At 44.9% G+C, this 19,814-nt stretch overlaps 1 long non-coding RNA gene across 3 annotated transcripts in view; it reads right to left on the bottom strand.

Annotated features, from left to right (window-relative positions):
• Window positions 1-1,146: 1,146 nt before the first annotated feature.
• The window catches only part of LOC125125273 (uncharacterized), a 42,128-nt gene continuing 23,460 nt past the window's right edge, over window positions 1,147-19,814 (bottom strand). For all 3 annotated transcript variants that reach the window (XR_007134397.1, XR_007134396.1, XR_007134398.1), the window contains 2 exons: window positions 11,203-11,449; window positions 1,147-1,361 (listed from right to left, as the gene is read on the bottom strand). This is a non-coding gene — a long non-coding RNA (uncharacterized LOC125125273). The remainder of the gene's footprint in view (window positions 1,362-11,202; window positions 11,450-19,814) is intronic.

The raw sequence follows: 19,814 nt of genomic DNA, 5'->3' as shown, positions 1-19,814 counted from the left end.
TGACAGCATACCTGACCAATAGCAAGAGTACAATCTGTGTCATACAAATGACACGTTCAAAGTCAGGCTGCATCACTACCATCTCTATGACCTTGGGTAAGTGATTTAACCTCCTCGAGTCTGAGAACGAGTGATGTTAATAGTATCTACTGGGAAGATTTTTAGGGGTGGGTGGGTAAACGTGACTGTGCACACAAAAGGCTGAGGACATTACTGAGCACAGAATAATGCTCAATTAAAAGAAAAACAAGGTGCCTATGACTTCTGCATGATTTTCAGTCCTACCTATAACTCCACCCCTTTTCTTTCCACTCAGGAAAGGAGTTATATTGTTATGTTTTTACAGGGATACCCTTTAAAATGCTCAAAATTGTTTTTTTTATTTTACTTTTTTTTATTACTCAAATGAATTTATCACGTCTGTAGTTGTATAAAGATCATAACAATCTGATTTCACAGGATTTCCATCCCACAGCCCAAGCACATCCCCCCACCCCCAAACTGTCTCCTCCAGAGACCATAAGTTTTTCAATGTCTGTGAGTCAGCATCTGTTCTGCAAAGAAGTTCAGTCTGTCTTTTTTTCAGATTCCACATGTCAGTGAATGCATTTGATGTTGGTGTCTTATTGTATGGCTGACTTCACTTAGCATGATAGTTTCTAGGTCCATCCATGTTGCTAAGAATGCCAGTATTTCATTCTTTTTAATGGCTGAGTAATATTCCATTGTGTATATGTACCACATCTTCTTGATCCACTCCTCTGTCAATGGACATTAGGTTGTTTCCATGTCTTGGCTATTGCAAATAGTGCTGCAGTGAACATCGGAGTACATGTGTCTTTGCGAGTCGTGGTTTTCTCTGGATAGATGCCCAGGCATGGGATTGCTGGGTCAAATGGTAGTTCTATGTTTAGTTTTCTGAGGCATCTCCATACTATTTTCCACAGTGGTTGCACCACTTTACAATTCCACCAACAGTGTACTAGTGTTCCTTTTTCTCCACACCCTCTCCAGCACTTATTGTTTGTAGACTTTTTGATGATGGCCATTCTGGCTGGTGCAAGGTGGTACCTCACAGTGGTTTTGATTGGGATTTCTCTAATAATGAGTGATGTTGAACATCTTTTCATGTGTTTTTTGGCCATCTGTATGTCTTCTTTGGAGAACTGTCTGTTTAGATCTTCTGCCCATTTGTTTCAAAATTGTTTAAAACTCATTCAGATATATTTCTTTTGTCATTAGCAGTGAAAAATTATTTGTGAACAAATTTATATTCAATATTGATCAGAAGTCCTCAAATGCAGGAGGATGCCAGTCTTTTCTTCAGGTTGCATGAAATCAGTATTGGTTTCCTATGGCCACTGTAACAAATTACCAAAAAGTAAGGACTTTTAAAAAACCCATAAATTTATTATCTTATAGTTCTGGTGATCAGAAGTCCAAAACAGTTTTTTTGTGTTGTTTTGTTTTGTTTTGCTTTTTCCATGGCAGCAAGTGGAATTTCCCAGACAAGGGATCATACCCATGCCACAGAGTGACCTGAGCCACAGCAGTGACAATGCTGGATCCTTAACCCACTAGGCCACCAGGGAACTCCAGAAATGGATCTCAATGGGTAAAAAAATCAAGGTGCTATGTTCTTTCTGGAAGGTCAAAGGGAGAATCACACCTTGCCTACTCACCCCCACCTCCCTGTCGGGTCAAAGCTACCCCCATCGGTTGGTTTTTGGCCACCCTCCATCTTCAAAGCCAGCAATGGGTAGTGGAGACTTTCTCACAACACCAGGCTTTCTGGTTCTGATTCTTCTTCCTCCCTCTTCCTCATTTAAAGCCCCCTTGTGATTATAAGGGACCCACCCCAAGAATCCAGGATACTCTCCCTGGGTTATTTGAAGATTCATTGATTAGCAAATTTAATTCTATTTGCAACCTTCATTTCACTTTGTCTTTCAACATAACATATTCCCAGGTTCTGGGAATTGCAATGTGGACATCTTGGAGCAGAGGGATGGAGGGGCATTTACTTTGCCTACCGCATGGAATAACCTTGAATCTGCTCAAAATTATTCTAAAGTTCATTCTTACATATTTTTGCTTTAATCATTATCTGTAGCAAATACTGTGAATAACTTTACAACCAGTATTTATCAGAAGTTCTCAAATACTGGTTGATGGCATACTTTTCTCCAGGCTGCATGAAATGTGAAAAGATAGAACTTTTTCATAAAATGAAATTAACTCCATTTAAAGGACTATTCTTTGAGGATTAGCACATGGAGGTTCCAAGGCTACGGGTCTAATCAGAGCTGTAGCCCCTGGCCTGGGCCAGAGCCACAGCAACACAAGATCTGAGCTGCGTCTGCGACCTATACACAGCTCATGGCAACACCAGATCCTTAACCCACTGATCAAGGCCAGGGATAGAACCCACTTCATCATGGATGCTAGTCAGGTTCATTAACCTCTGAGCCACAAGGGAACTCCTTTTTTTTTTTTTAAGTGCCACACCTGCAGCATATGGCGGTTCCCAGGCTAGGGGTCAAATCGGAGCTACAGCTGCTGGCCTACACCACAGCCACAGCAACACAGGATCCAAGCCGCATCTGCGTGAGACCTATGCCACAGCTCATGGCAATGCCAGATCCTTTACCCACTGAGCAAGGCCAGGGATCAAACCTGAAACCTCATGGTTCCTAGTCAGATTCATTTCTGCTGTGTCACAATGGGAACTCCTTTTCTGGACTTTTCAAATTTTTTAAATGTATTTGGCCGAGATAAAAATTGCTCTCTCAGTAAGTTCAAACCCCACGGTTTTGGGGAAGGAGGAGAGTTCTCTGGTGGGTGCCATTCAAAGAACCGGAGCCATTAATATCCTTCAGGAGCTCTGTTTCCAGCCCACAGCAGCTGGGGCCACAGACTTTCCAGATCCTTCAGGGTCCCCTGCTCCTTTCTGCCCCCTGTGTCCACGCTTCCTAGGATTTGCGGAGGTCAACCCTGGCACGTTCCAAGCCAAAGGACAAGGTCTGAAGCCCTCCTCTGACATAGGACAAGTCACAAACGCCTCACTGGACCAGTTTTCCTACCCATAGAATGACAGAAAACCCACACTGCCCTTCTCCCAGGACTGAGAGGAGAACCCATAGGAGGAAAGTGCAGTAAACTAAAATGTTGGACAAATAGGAACAGCTGCTTTTATAACTGAAACTTGGACTCTGAGGTTCTGGATCCTTTTACAGTTTTCTGAGGAGTGGGTGAGACACCATGATAAGGCCCCAGGGGGTATAACGAAGCACTTAGGGAAGAGTGATAGAAAGTAGTCATTTTTCTCTCTCCAAACTGCCTACTTTGTTTTTTAATTGTGGCCAAATACACAATTTCATCATCTTGATCATTTCAAGCACACAGTTCAGTTATGTTAAGTGCATGCGCATTTTTGGGCAACAAGTCTCCAGAATTTGCAAAACTAAAACTCTGTACCCGTCAGACAACTGTCTATTCACGACGTACCCCAGATTCTGGCCATCACCGTTCAACTTTCTATTACTGAATTTGACTACGCTAGATACCTCATACAAGTGCAATCACACAGTTTTTGTCTTTTTGGGACTGGCTTATTTCATTCAACACAACATCTCCAAAGTTCATCCATGTTTGGACGTGTCAGAATTCTCTTTATTTTATTTTATTATTTATTTATTTTCTTTGTCTTTTTGCCATTTCTTGGACCACTCCCGTGGCATATGGAGATTCCCAGGCTAGGGGTCTAATCAGAGCTGTAGCCACCGGCCTACACCAGAGCCACAGCAACTCAGGATCCGAGCCTTGTCTGCGACCTACACCACAGCTCACAGCAACACCAGATCCTTAACCCTCTGAGCAAGGCCAGGGATCGAACCCGCAACCTCATGGTTCCTAGTCAGATTCGTTAACCACTGCGCCACAATGGGAACTCCCTCTTCCTTTTTAAAATTAAATAATATTCCATGATCTATACATTTTGTTTATCCATTCATCTATGGACATGAGTTGTTTCCACCTTTTGGTTACTTTGAGTAATGTTGCTATAGACATAGGTGTACAAATATTTCTTTTCCTGATTTCCATTCTCTGGGGTATATATGAAATTCCTGAACCATATGGTAATTCAATGTTTCATCTTTTAAGGAACCTCCGTACTGTTTTCCATAGTGACTGCACCATTTTACATTTCCATCAACAGTGTACCAAGGTCTCAATTTCTCTGTATCTTCTCCAACACTTGTTATTTTTTGTTTTTTTGATAGTTGCTGTCTTAATGGATGTGAGGTAGGATCGATTTTATTTTTTTAATCACAAAAGTAATACCTGTTTATAGCAAAAATATTCAAAAGGTGCAGAAAGGCAAAACTTGAAACATAAAACTCACCTACTTGTCTCTTACTTCTTCCTACTTCCCAGAGGTAAGCACAGTCACGCTTCTGTGTGGGTATGTCCAGAAAATTCCATACATATACATTCATGTATCCTTTTATATTACATACTTACATTTATAGTTTACAATTCCATTCACTTCAATTTATTTCACTTCATCATATATCTTAGAAGTCTGTTCATATTAGCATCCATAGAGTGACCTCATTCCTTTTTACAACCGCATAATATTCCATTATATGGATGAAAAATAATTTAAACAATTTCCTATTGGACTCTTGTTGATTTCCAGAGCTTTTTTAGAGCTCATTTAAAGGAAAAAGAAAAACCACTAATAACGAGAGATTATACAGCTTAAGTTTAAATTAAGTTCAAATTCCAGCTCTATTACTTAATGGCTCTGAGATGTGGGGCAAGTGATTTAACCTCTCTATGCCTCAGTTTCCTCATCTCTAAGATGGAAATAATCATAACAGCTCCTACCTCCTAAGGGTATTAAAATGGTTAAATGAATCAATACATACGTAAAAAGTTTCTAAGAACACAAGACATGGTGTGTGTGTATGACGCATTATTCTGCTTCAATCAACACCCTTGAATATGTATCTTTGTACACTCTTCTGACACTTATGTAGGACAAGTTAGTTGTTAGAAGTCAGAGTCCTGGAGGAGAAAGGGTATGTTTTTTTTCTTTCCAAAGACATTTTTTCTTTGAACAAACACTCATAAGCAGGGAAGCCAAAATAGTTCATATAACCTCTGATACAACAGACTCAAAAATAGCTAAAAAGTGCCAAATTGTCCCCCCCCAAGTGGGTTGTACCAATATGCTGAGATGCTCGTAAGGTCCTCAGGCTCTGGCACTTCATGTGTCCCATCATCTTACTCCTGGTTTCTTGGTTTTCAGTTTGTTTTTTTGAGCTGTCTCTTCTTCTCTTCCTCTAACACCAGCCATGCCCCTTCCTTCTCCTGCCCAAATGCTGAGCCAGGCCCTGGGAGCCTTATGTGGATGTGAGCATTTCCTGGGCACGTCCCACACGGCCACTGAGGGCCTCTCTGTTTGGTACCCAGCTCCACCCCCTCCCCGTTTACATCACTGCCCCAGCAGGAAACCTGAGTACCTTCTGCCCCCACCCTGGTACCACTCCCTTTTCTCCAGTCTTGGTCTGATGTCCCTGGTGTCCACACCATGAGTCGTAACTAACTATGATAATACAGCAAAGCTTACTAAGCCACTGGAAAGGCAACCCCTCTTTCTCAGGCCCTCCGGGTCTAGCGTTCTCTCTGAACTATATCTTCACCGTTTTTGTTGATGATAAGGCAATCCGTGCTCCCTGTAAAGACGGCAAGCAACGCAGAGGTATGAACCAAGGTTCAAGAGTTTTCCCCTTAGCTCATTTCCCCAGAAATAATCACACGAGTAGTTTGTTAAATATTCCCCTTTGACTTTTTAAACATATTTTTATTTGTTATTTATTTATTTATTTTTTGTCTTTTTGCCTTTTCTGGGGCAGCTCCCATGGCATATGGAGGTTTCCAGGCTAGGGGTCGAATCGGAGCTGTAGCCACTGGCCTACGCCAGAGCCACAGCAATGCGGGATCCGAGCTGCGTCTGCAACCTACACCATAGCTCATGGCAACGCCAGATCCGTAACCCACTGAGCAAGGCCAGGGATCGAACCCACAACCTCATGGTTCCTAGTCGGATTCGTTAACTACTGAGCCACGACAGGAACTCCTAAACATATTTTTAAAATGCATTTTTCATTGAGGGAACATTGGTCTATGACATTATATAAGTTGCATGTGAACATTGTATTTCTACAGCATGCTCATGTTTGGTTTGCAAATATTATCAAACAGTTGATCTCCTTTGCCCAGCTCTCTCTCACTCATGCCCCTTCCCCCCTAGTAACCACAACTCTGTTCTCTGTATCCAGGTATTTATTTTTGCTTGGTCTAACTGACTGATTGATTTTTGTTTGCTTTTTATATTCTCACATATGACTGAAATATATAGTATTTGTCATGCTCTGTCTGACATTTCATTTAGCATAATATCCTAAAGGTCCATCCATGTTGTTTAAATGGCAAGATTCATCTTTTTTTTTGTCTTTTTTTGTCTTTTTAGGGCTGCACTCTCAGCATATGGAGGTTCCCAGGCTAGGGGTCTAATCAGAGCTACAGCCGGCCTGTGCCACAGCCACAGCAATGCCAGATCCGAGCCGCGTCTGAGACCTACATCACAACTCATGGCAACACCAGATCCTTAACCCACTGAGTGAGGCCAGGGATCAAACCCACAACCTCGTATTTCCTTGTTGGATTTGCTTCTGCTGTGCCACGACGGGAACTCCCGATTTCATCCTTTTAATGGACACTTAGGTTGTTTCCACATCTTGGCTGTTGTAAACAGTGCTTCAATGAACATAGGGGCATGTGGATCTTTTTGAATTAGTATTTTCATATTCTTTGGATATATACCCAGAAGTTAGAATAGCAGTATCATATGGTAGTGCTATTCTTAATTATCGGTGAAATCTCCATCCTGTTTTCCATAGTGGCTGCACCAATCTACATTCCCACTAACAGTATATGAAGGTTCCCTTTTCTCCACATCCTTGCCACAACTTATTTTTTGCCTTTTTGATAACAGCCATCTGAACAGATATATAATCGCATTTAAATGCAATTATATTGCACATATCCTGTCTCCTTCTTTTTTCATTCAACAATGAACATCTTTCCATGTGAATTCAGATAGATCTATTCTCATGGTCCATGATAGTCTGGAACTCTTTCAGTTAATGAAATGCCTCCCAAATTTTGGAGAGTGCATTTCCTTTTGAAGAGCCATGTGGCATGGCAGAGAACGCACTAGACCTGGAACTGGAAGACTGGTTCTTGACTCAGCTCATTGAGTGTCCTTGAGGGACTAACTTGCTTTCTCCGTGTTAGAAATGAAATATGACTGTGCATGTGAAAGTACGCACCTGCATTAAAATGCACAGAAGTATTATTCTCATGAGATCAAAATAGTCTTGGGTAAAACAAGGACTTCATACAAGCAGTGGCATGGCTGCCATGGCTGGCGGCATCCTCCATGGAAGAGCTGCTTCTCTCTTCCTCCTATAATGGAGCTGTTTATAGACTAGAGCCAATCCAGACCCATGAACTTGCTACATGTCAAGCTAGGAGAACAGAGCTGTCCTGTGTGCTTGGTTTTCAGGGGAGGGTGGTAACCTGCGGGAGGTCAAGAAAGGCCCGGAAACCAGACCACTGTCCAAGTTCAGTGTTCTTCTAGGCTTTCCATGCAGCCTGGACTCCTATAGCAAAAAGAGGACCAATTCTGGTCGGAGCTGGGGCGGGTGATGAGCAAAGGGGATGCTTTCTTGTCAATGTCACCCAAGGCTCAAGGACGCGATATCCTGCAGGGTGAGTATGGGAAGGGTGATGGCCAAGTTATGTCGGGGTTTTACCTGTAAAGTGAGGGGATTGGGAAACATGATATATAGACACATCATTCATTTGTTCAACAAATATTCATTAAAAGCCTGCCACTAGCAAGCAGTGTCCAATCCTCAAAGCTACAGAAATATAAAAAAATAATAAACAACTTAGTAGCATTTACCATGCCAGACACAGATCTAAGATATATGCATATTAATCTATTTAATCTTTAGAACAGCTCTATGAGGTAGGCACTATTAGTATTCCCATTTTATAGATGCAGAAACTGAAACAGAGAAGTTAAGTTCCTTGCCTAACTTTACAAAGCAAATAAGGAAGAGAGGCAGGATTGGAACCCAGCACTCTGGCCAAGTCTATCCCCTTAACCTATAAGATCCCCACCCTCATGAAACTCACAGCCTAGTGATAATAATGGCACTCAGTTGCTGGACATCTACCACCTACTTAACCATGCCTAGCACTTAAAAATCGACCCTTGCATTTAATTCTCATATCAGCCCCATGAGGAAGGAAGTAAACCCCATTTTACAGATAAGAAAATTAAGGCTCCATGAGGTACCTAGGAACTTATAAGTGGCAAAGATGGAGCTTGGACCCAGATCTGCTTAATGCCCAAGTCTGGGCTAGGAAGCACTGTGCTATTCTGTTCTCTACTCCAACCTTTGGACATAGTTGAACTTGAGACAAGACCTGAAGGTCTGGGTCCAGGCAGCCACGGGCTGTCTGGTCATCCCAGCTAGGCTCTCAGTGGATTTTTATTCTGCAGCCTGGGTTCTCCCTCTCACTGGCTCTTGGGTGGCAGCCCAACAGCCAGCTCGTACCATGGCTCTCCTGATGTTGGAAGAAGATAGGTGGAACCCCCTTTCTCGGCATCCCCTACCATCTCTGGGATGAACTGCTGGCCTTAGCAGCCTCAAGTGGGGATGGAGCAGGGGTTACTGCCCTGCTGTGGCTTCAGAGACCCCTCCAAACCTCTCCCATAGGCCAAGTGATACTGAGCATCCCTCTTGCTGCCCATGAGTTACCCAACAACCCCTCCCAGAGAGGCTGCACCTCACCGCTTGTGTCAATGGGCTCCTCAGACCTGATAGCAGGTTCTGATGGAGAGATTGGGTCTGAGATCCTGCAAATCCTGCATACAGAGTCAGAGGGGGAAATGGAGAACTGGGAGCCCCATGCATGGGTTCAAGGTCTCCCACAGAGGTGTCAATACAGGTTTGGATGCACAAATGAACAGATAAAAGATTTAATGGATCAATGGACAAGTGAATGAATAAAAATGAGTGAAAAAATGAAAGACTGGACAAAAAAATGAATCCATCAGCCAGGGAAGCCCCATCCAGCCCTTTCATTTCAGCCTCGTGTCTGGGTCCTGGGGGCCGGTCTGGGGCTCAGCAGCCACAGGCTGCCTGGTCATCCCAACTAATGGTCACTCAGCACAGATGAAGGACTGAAGTCTAAGAGCAGGGTGATCTTGCAGCACCCAGAGCTATGCCATCTGAGATGCCGAAAGGGGAGCCTTGATGCCATCTCATGGGCATTCTTCCCTCCGGACTCCTTCTGGCAAAAGTGCCACTCACTTTTGCCTCCAGGACTGGATTAGAGGGAAGCTCAGGGCTCCCTGTCATTGGTACCCAGTGGGAAGAGAGTAAAGGAAGGGATCCAAACCCACTCCCTTCCCCCTCTGGGAAGCCACACAGAACTCCAAGTTAATTAAAGCCTCCACTCTGAGAAGAAGGGAATGTTCCATTTGGTAAATTTAGAAACAGCTGGTTAGTTTTACCCATTACTTTTGTGCTAACATCAGTGGAGCTCATTCAACTCTGTCTTTTTATGAAGCTGTCCTTCCAGTGCTACCTGATAGCTACTAATTGCTGCAACTACATTTCTGAATTGCAAATTTTCTGCACTGATAAAAACTTTGATTGCCTGTCAGCTACACATAAGGAAAAGATCAGCAGTGCTAAATGAGGGGTTCCACGCTTGGATAATAATGCCTAATGAATTATTCAGGAAAGGATGCTTGAATGAAGCAAACAATTTGAAGGGTTACTAGCAGCCGTAACAGTTCAACAGGCAAAAGAACAAAAGTATCATCCTGAACATTACACTAATGATTAAAAAATGCGTATTAATTCTAGATTTGGAGAAAAAAGAAATGCCAATCTGATTTTAAAGGTTAATCATTATTTTCTCAGTAATGCTCTGATCTCTGGTGGGTGGGGGGGTGATGAAGGGGGAGAACCCTTTACCAATATTTTGGGATGTATAATATTATGACATAATAGAGTCATATAATTTCACACACATCATTTAAAAATTGTAAATTTCAAATTTCATTGGAAAAGATAACACAAAAAACTAACAGTGCGGCGGTGGAATGCTCGCTCGAGAGAACTTTCCTCGGCAGGCGTAGCACCAGCGCTGAGGATCCCACCTCCGCCCCCCCCCGAAGCGAGGGGGCCCTGCAGAAGTAGCAAAATGAAATAAGATATATGTGATTAAACATATGCAAATACATATCATAATTAGTGACTCTTTCTGGCGGAATTTGAATGTGTTTTACATATTTTGCAAGCGCGCTGGCGGCGATGCAAATGAAAAATTCTTTCAAAGGCCTCTGCCTATTGGGTCTGAAACTTAAGAAAACAAACCAATACGTCAGGTTTAAGCTTCTGTCCAATACGGACACATTCCCTGCTTTCATAAAAAATATATTTCTACCACCCAAAGTGCTAATTTGTTTTGACAGATGCTGTGGAGTTGCCAAATACGAGGGGGGCGGGGGTGGGGTCCCGGAAACTGTAATGCAAAATAGTATAATTGAAGATGTTAAAAAATAGGCCTGTAACGACTGCGATAGTATGATGTTCTTTGAATATTTAAAAATAGCTCTTCAGGGCTGCACTTTAAAAATCTCAAGGCAACCTTGATCCCTTGGAGAACACGGTGTAACCCTGGTGGAATTTTAAGAGTAGCTTTAAATTATGGAATATGCGGCCAACCCCTTAACAGCCTCTATGAGATTTTTTTTCTTTTCCAGCTCAAAAGCCTATGGTATTAGTCACCAATTAGTAATTTTATTATAAAGATGTTCAATGTCAAGATAATACTCTTCATTTCTGGCAGTGATGCTGCACCATGGCTTGGAAATCTGACTTCAGAAGAACTGACCATCTGCCAGGGCCCGCACGCTCACAGATGACTAATGCTTTCCCCAGAGGACTGCGGCTCCCTGTGTTTCTGTTGCTGTCTTTTCGATGTCACAAAGCGAGGCTGATAAACACATTCAAGTCACAATTAAAAAACATTTTCACTGACCAGTTGCCACCGATGATATCATCAGACAGCTCCGGTCGTTGTTGTAACAACGCGTTTAATGGTGTTGATGTGCAGGCGAGGGGATGCCTTCCCTTTATCTGGTCCTTACTTCGCTCTGCGATTCTTTAACGACACTCCCAGGCACTAGGAGTCGAGCAAGGAAATACCATTTGGCATAAATCAGACACAAGGCTGTGATTTTCATTCTAAGGCTGCAGGCCGAAGGATCCATCTCAGCTGGAACTCCCTGAGCAGGGTACAAAGTGGGGCGGGGGGGAGATGTGTGAAAACCAAGGCCAATCAATGAGCAGTTATTCAACATTTTTCACCCATGTGATGTCAACAAGTCCAACTTTGAATGCTCTACTTTTCCTAGTCATGACAAGATCAGATTATCCAGCCGCAACTCCATAAGCTTTATACAAAGGTCATGAACACTTAGATTAAAACAAGAGTCGGGAGTTCCCGTTGTGGCTCAGTGGTTAATGAATCCGACTAGGAACCATGAGGTTGCGGTTTCAATCCCTGGTCTTGCTCAGTGGGTTAAGGATCTGGCGTTGCTGTGAGCTGTGCTGTAGGTCGCAGACGTGGCTCGGATCCCGAGTTGCTGTGGCTCTGGCTCTGGCGTAGGCTGGCAGCTACAGCTCTGATTCGACCCCTAGCCTGGGAACCTCCGTATGCCACAGGAGCAGTCCTAGAGAAGGCAAAAAGACAAAAAACAAAACAAACAAACAAACAAAAAAACCAAAACGAGAGTCATCTAAGTGGACCTTAGACCTTTGTTCTTGAGGATAAAGGAGGGGCTGGAGGATGAAGCAGCTACCAGTGTATATTAATCTCCATGCTGAACACTGTTCATCCCTGAATCTCTACAACAGCCTTCAAAGTAGATAGTACCATTTCCTTTATTTCATAGATGAAAATATTGAGGCTTGGAGAAGCTACCTACTCAAGGCCACACAATGGTGGCGCTGGGATTGGAACAAAGTCTGTCTGATGTCAAGGCATAGGTACTTAATCCCTCAGCAATTCGCAGTTAGGTTCATAGAGGAGGCTGTGAGAGCTGGCAGAGGACTCGGAGAACATCGGTTCCTCATTTTGCCCAGAGGACGCTGACACTCAGAGATATGGGGAGGGGAGCTGGAGCAGGGCTGGGGACCGTTCTCCCCTTCCTCCATACCACACCATCCTGCCGAAAGGGAACAGATGGGTTCCGGACCCTACTTGGTCTTGCCTGCGTGCAGTCTCAGGATTTCCTGGGCTTCATCCAGCCCTGCCTGGGGGTCTACACATCATTCCAGGGGCCCAGCCTTCTCAGGACTCTCTGAGCCTTGGAACACAGCATGGGTCTTGTATCAGACTCCCACGCTTCTCAACCACAGTGTTCTAGAGCGATATCCACCCAAGCTGAACTGGAAGTGTCCTGTGGGAAACAGTGACCATGACTCATGAGTGCCGTGCCTCAGTGATGACTATCAGAGGGCGGAGGCTCTGTGGTCTTTCCTTTCAGAGCTAAATGAGAGTGAATGTCCTTCCCAGCAAGGGGAGGACTTGGATTTGATAAGACACCCCGCCCCACCACCACAAAGGAAGTTTGGTCTCCAATGCAGGGGCCAGCAGAGATCAGAAGTCGTGTTGTACAAGCAGAGGGCTGGATTTCAGCCAGGAGCTCTGGCCTCCCACTAAGTGACTGACTGTAGGGAAGCCCCTTAGCTTCTCTTGAGCTCTAGTTTTCATCCTCTGTTAAAGGAAGACCTGATTGGCCAGCCCTGCCCTGGTCTCTATCAGGGAAGGTAATTCAGGTCTGGACACCTGGGAAGAACAAAATCTTTCAGGAACTTCCCAGCATAAGATTTTGTTTTAAGTGTCCCTTTGTGACATTGGGGGAAGAGTCTTCCTGTCAGTTGGAAATTCCAGAGGGAAAAGCAAAATGTGATCTTCTCCAGAGCCTAAGAAGTACCTTCAGCATTCTTTAAGAGCTCTGAGCTATAAAATGAGGATCTCAGAAGCAATCTTTTTTTTTTTTTTTTTCCTTTTAGGGCCGCACCCGTGGCATACGGAAGTTCCCAGGCTAGGAGTCAAATTGGAGCTGCAGCTGCCAGCCTGTGCCACAGCAATGTCAGATTCAAGCCGTGTCTGTGACCTCCACCACAGCTCAGAGCAACACTGGATCCTTAACTCACTGAGCGAGGCCAGGGATTGAATTCGTATCCTCATGGATACTGGTCAGGTTGTTACCGCTGAGCTGTAACAGGAGCACCCTCAGAAGCAGTCATGAACAGTGCTCAGAGCTTTCTGAGGAAAATTAAGCCCAGCAAAACACCAAACCTCTTTTAAAAATCAACTTAAAGGAGTTCCCGTCGTGGCGCAGTGGTTAACAAATCCGACTAGGAATATGAGGTTGCGGGTTCCATCCCTGGCCTTGCCCAGTGGGTTAAGGATCTGGCGTTGCCGTGAGCTGTGGTGTATGTTGCAGACACTGCTTGGATCCTGAGTTGCTATGGCTTTGGCATAGGCTGGTGGCTACAGCTCCGATTGGACCCCTAGCCTGGGAATCTCCATATGCCGAAGGAGCAACCCAAGAAAATGGCAAAAAGACCAAAAAATTAAAATAAAATAAAATAAAATAAAAATCAACTTACAAATGTGCTTTATTCTAGGCCCATTTTGTTCTTGCCAGAGCGTCGGTGGAGGTGGTGGTGGAGGTGGTGGTGGAGGTGTATGAAGGAGGGGAGTGGGACAGGGAGACTGCGACAAAAAGAGGCCAAAGGAATCAAGAGAGAAACAAGGGGCTACAGGAAACGAAGTCAAAGGCCAGGTGGGTCCTTACTTTCTCCTCATTTGGTCCTCTTGATAAATATATGACTGTACCAAACTGCCATCAGTAGTGGCTGCTAGATATTATGTCTCTACTACATGTCCGTCATACACTGAACACTTTATAAGCATTTACAATTTAATCCTCACAACACTCTCCTGAGTTAGGAAATCCTGTTAACCTTTCTCCTATAAGGGAGGGAATGGAAGCTCAGAGGTACCGATAAACATGCCCAAGTCCACACAGTTAGCAGCAGAGGCAGGATTTACACCAGGCAGTCTGGCTCTAGTCCTGCTTTTGTAACTGCTAGGCTCTCTTGCCTTTGGTACAGTGATACCCATGTGTCCTGATTCTTTTTTCTGCTGTAGAATCTTTTCACTACCCCCATCCCCTGCAAATCCTCCTTCAAGCTGTCCCTTGACTACATTCAGATTGACTGCAACCAGGCTTAGAGACACAAAGGGCATTTCCCCCTTTTGATGACATAAGAGAATTTCTGTCATAAAGAGCTGGGTCTTCAGCCAGGTCAATTTGTACTTGGGTGGACAGGACCCACCTATGCGATGGAGTGGCCAGATTTGTAGGAGAGCTCCTTAGAAGAATGATTTCTTTCTTTCTTTCTTTCTTCCTTCCTTCCTTCCTTCCTTCCTTCGTTCCTTTCTCCCAAAAGCATTTGGGGTTGGTAGATGCAATCTATTACATTTAGAATGGTAATGATGGTGGCGCAGAGGAAACGAATCCGACTAGGAACCATGAGGTTGCAGGTTCCATTCCTGGCCTCACTCAGTGGGTTAAGGATCTGATATTGCTGTGGCTGTGGTGTAGGCTGGTGGCTACAGCTCTGAAGAGACCCCTAGCCTGGGAACCTCCATATACCGTGGGTACAGCCCTGAAAAGACAAAAAAAAAAAGAAAGAAAGAAAGAAAGAAAGAAATTCCTATAGAATGGTAATGAGTTCCTATTGTATAGCACAGAGAACTATATCCAATCTCATGGGATAGAACATGATGGAAGATAGTGTGAGAAAAAGAATGTGTGTGTGTGTGTGTATATATATATATATATCTGGATCCCTTTGCTGTACAGCAGCAATTGGCACAACATTGTAAATCAACTATACTTTAATAAAAATAATAAAAGTATATAAAAGCACGTTAGTCCAGGAGCAGAGTTTGACTATGAGGTTCTCCACTGCTCTAGCCTCCCCCCAGTTCCACCTTGTTCTCTCTAGCACCAGACATGCATCCTGTGAAGCCGGGAGGCGTTGGTGGGGTGGGCAGCTGTCTGTTGAAATGCTAAATTGACTGCGACCCAGCCAGTCCATTTCTTCGTGTAGAGGGATTTGAACCTAAGCAGGCTGAGTGAATTAACCCCCTGCCCTCCCGGCCCCTCAGCCCTCCAGGCAAACCATGAATCAAATGGAATGCCCCTCATGCTCAGAGGCTGCAGGGCTGTCATTCCATTATGCTTCGTTTGGGGTAAGAGGTCTCTGGAGACAATATAATGAGTCAGGGCTTCTGGGGCGGGGGGAGCCATGTTACACTGAGTGTCCTCAGCCACGTGGCCACTATGGAACCAACACATGTACTGGCAGCTTTCTGGGCAAATGATGGGATTTTTTTGTTGGTTTGTGTAAGGAAGGAATATGTGTAAGCTCACCAGTGAAGAGCAGGAAGTTGTCAACACCCAGGTGGCCACGTTGCTAAGAAGCCGAGCGAGCCCATCTGCTGTCATGTGCACGAAGGGGATTTTGCAAGTGGAAATGTTGCCTTATTGCTGCCGGCCACGGAGGAAGAAACAGTGAAGTTCGGGGACAGAAAGGGCCACCGCTAGAGGACGCTGGAGAGCTCATGTAACTTCTGACTGAGACCCCACAGGATAAAGGGGATACAAGGAAGAGAAAGAAACTACCTTCTTGCCGAGGAAAGAATCTGTGAGCCAAGCATTCACCTCCAAGCTTCACTGCTGGTCTGGAGGGAACGTGGTTCAAGGTGCCAAACCCTTAGCAGAGAAGACTAGTCAGAAGCTAACGTGTTTCACTCTCTGGAGGAGAGGAAGGGCCAGACTGGGGATCTCCTGGACATTTTCTCTCCCTCCAGTGCTTTAAATGAATTTGTAGTTTATTATCCATAACAGAATCAAATATATTTTAAAAAGAGTCATGCATTGGGAGTTCCCATAGTGGTGCAGTGGTTAACGAACCGGACTAGGAACCATGAGGTTGCAGGTTCAATCCCTGGCCTTGCTCAGCAGGTTAAGGATCTGGCATTGCTGTGAGCTGTGGTGTGGGTCGCAGACACGACTCGGATCCCACGGTGCTGTGGCGCTGGCGTAGGCCAGCGGCTACAGCTCCGATTTGACCACTAGCCTGAGAACCTCCATATGCTGTGGGAGTAGCCCTAGAAAAGGCAAAAAGACAAAAAAAAAAAAAAAAGAGTCATGCATTGCATTTCCTCAGATAGGAAGTTTCCTCTGAAATGCAATAGTCCTTTTCCCCAGGGAAACTGTCAAAGGCACACACATATGAAAATACTTTCGTTCAGTTTCAAAAGGCTCATAGATGTCTAAAACCCACCTTGAACTACATAAGGGTAGATCTGCAGCTCCAAAAGACTGAGCTTGCCCGGTTGATTCAGTCCACAGACAGGTATAGTATCAACATACGTTCAAACATCTCTTACAACAGCTCCCAGGTTCCCCAGAAGTTTATAATTCACTTTTGGGAACCCTAGCTCTGGTGGCCTCTAAGTCCTTGTTAGCTCCATAAAATCCACAATTCTTAGTTCACAGGTCTAGTGGACTCAGCTACCCCCAAAATAACACATCTACCCAGGGCTGAGAAAAGGAAATCCTTGGGGAAACAAACAAACAAACAAACAAAACCAACCCCCCCAAAACAGAAAAACATATTATGCCTGCACTGATATTAGAAAGGACAGGGTGGGAGACGGGTATCCTCGCTTGAGATTGGTGGATGTAAGCTTCCTTTTCAACCCTATCTGTTCATGTTTTCGAAGCTGAGATTTCCCTCTCCGGGTGAGGTGATGGCATCGGGTTCTGAATCAGCTCGTCCACGCCTGCCTTCTTCCTGTGAGCCTCACTGCAGACTTCTTTCGTGCTTCCCATGAACACACTTAATTGGCCATGTGTCAGCTCGGTTGCTGAGCTGATCTAAGTCATGATGAATCTTTCCTGCTCTTTGCCCCTGGCCCCAGCTTGCCACATGATTCTGTATCATCAGCACTCACCATGAATTTACATTTGTTCTTTTTTTTTCTGGGTCATTTATAAAGCTAGAGGCAGAAAAAGCCTAAGATACTGATTTGGAGAAACTGTGTTTTAACCTTTCCACTTCACTCCTGAATATTCATGACAGCAGCAGACACATATTCATGGGATTTGTGGATGGAAAAGGGGGTCACGGTCCAGAGATACTTTGCAGAGAGATTTGGCGATTGGATGGGGAAGGTGCCTGGAGACAGAGATGGGGGCTCTGATGACTGTGGGCTGAGCAACCATTGCAGGGTAATTCCAACAGCTAGGAAGGTGGGAATCGGAGAAAATGCTGATTTCTGAGAAGTGGGTGGAGACACCAGGAAGAAGGTGGATAAACAGGTCTGCAGCTTGAAAGCAAGGTCTGGCCTGGAGATACCCATTCAGGAGTCATCAGCTTCTAGCCATGACTTGGGAGTGAAAGAACTTAGCCAGAGTGTTGCAGCTGGCGCTATGGATGCAGACAACGTGGTATCTTCATCCTTTCCAGGAGGCTGTGGAGTGACTGAGACACGTACTTTCACGACTCCCATGAGCAAGCAGCCTGTTTCTATTCTGTGATATGTGTATGGGGCGGGGAGGGCATATACTTCTGCATCTCTTTGTATTCCCTCCAAGGGAAAATCCATTATGCAAAACATTATCAAGCAACGCAGATTAACCAAGTGTCGCTGGAGAACTACAAGAGGGGCTACACACGCCCCTTCCAGCAAAGCTGTCCAAACATCTTCACTGGATGTATGTGGTCCTTCTCCATCACCCCCTCTCCCACCATCATGAGCAGCCTCTCTCCACTGCCACCCTTCCATCATGAAGTGCTCACATGCTCCTTTATTGACCTAAACACTTTGGCTCTGGGACCTAATTTGCACAGCCCTCAGTAAAACAAAATCCCTGCCGTTAACCAGACCCACCTCCTTAGAAGGAAGCATAACACCAATAGCATTGCTGTAGCGCGTCTCTTGTGTGTGTGTGGCGGGGCGGTGGGGGGGGGGGGGGGGGAGGGAAGCTCTAATACCAGGTGTAGTGTGGGTTATGCTCAATCTCAGCACTAATGGCACTTTGGACCTGATCATTCTTTGTGGTGAGGGCCGTCCCATGCATTGTAGGATATTGAGCATCCCTGGCCATACCCCGCTGGAAGCTGGTAGCACAAACAGCCTTCTGCCCCCCAGTGGTTTCTCAACTTCCTGGGATAAAATCCCAACTCCAACACTCACTAATTTTGTGCCTTTGGGTAAATTATCCAACCTCTATTGCCTGGATTTTCTTATCTATAGAGTACTACTACTACTAAGAACAATAATAATATCTGCTTCCTAGGGTTGTAGTGAAAATTAAATGACTTAATACTTGCAAAAGACTCAGGAGTTCCCGTCGTGGCGCAGTGGTTAAGAATCCTACTGGGAACCATGAGGTTGCGGGTTCAGTCCCTGCCCTTGCTCAGTGGGTTAACGATCTGGCGTTGCAGTGAGCTGTGGTGTAGGTTGCAGAAGCAGCTTGGATCCCGTGTTGCTGTGGCTCTGGCATAGGCCGGTGGCTACGGCTCCAATTCGACCCCTAGCTGGGAACCTCCATATGCCGCAGGAGCAGCCCGAGAAATAGCAAAAAGACAAAAAAAAAAAAAAACTCAGAAGAGGGAGTTCCCGTCGTGGCGCCGTGGTTAACGAATCCAACTAGGAACCATGAGGTTGCGGGTTCGGTCCCTGGCCTTGCTCAGTGGGTTAAGGATCCGGTGTTGCCGTGAGCTGTGGTGTAGGTTGCAGAAGCAGCTTGGATCCGGCATTGCTGTGGCTCTGGCGTAGGCCGGTGGCTACAGCTCCGATTGGACCTCTAGCCCGGGAACCACCATATGCCGCAGGAGCAACCCTAGAAAAGGCAAAAAGACAAAAAAAAAAAAAGACTCAGAAGAGGGTCTGCCATATAACAAAGTACTCAGTAAATGTTAGCCCTTGATACTATTCCAAAGTGCATACCAAATAATTCCTCTGACCCTGGAGAACACTCTTCAAGAAGAGATCTGGTGAATATGATTTTCTTTTTCTGATGTGACTTAATAATTTTATTCTTAACCACCTCTGAGAGCCTCAGAACAAGTACATTCAGCCCCTGTCTTCACAAAAGGATTTAAATTTTAATCCTGCTCAATGAACAAAGATCAGGGATTTGGGGGGCATCGGGTTGTTCCCTTGACTCTAATCTCCCTGAGGGTGAGCACTTGCACTTAAATGAAAATAATTTGAATAAGAGTTCCCGCAGGGGTGTAGCAGAAACGAATCTGACTAGTATCCATGAGGATGTGGGTTCGATCCCTGGCCTTGCCAGAGGGTTAGGGATCCTGCATTGCTGTGTGCTGTGGTGTAGGTCACAGTCGCAGCTAGGATCCCGAGTTGCTGTGGCTGCGGTGTGGGCTGGCAACTGCAGCTCCATTTCAACCTCTAGCCTGGGGATTTTCATATGCTATGGGTGCAGCCCTAAAACGCAAAAAGAAAAAGGGAAAGAAAAAGAAAATAGCTTGAAT

The sequence above is a fragment of the Phacochoerus africanus genome, chromosome 4 (assembly GCF_016906955.1).
Source record: "Phacochoerus africanus isolate WHEZ1 chromosome 4, ROS_Pafr_v1, whole genome shotgun sequence".
Classification (NCBI taxonomy): domain Eukaryota; kingdom Metazoa; phylum Chordata; class Mammalia; order Artiodactyla; family Suidae; genus Phacochoerus; species Phacochoerus africanus.
This window is presented reverse-complemented; position numbering and strand designations above follow the sequence as displayed.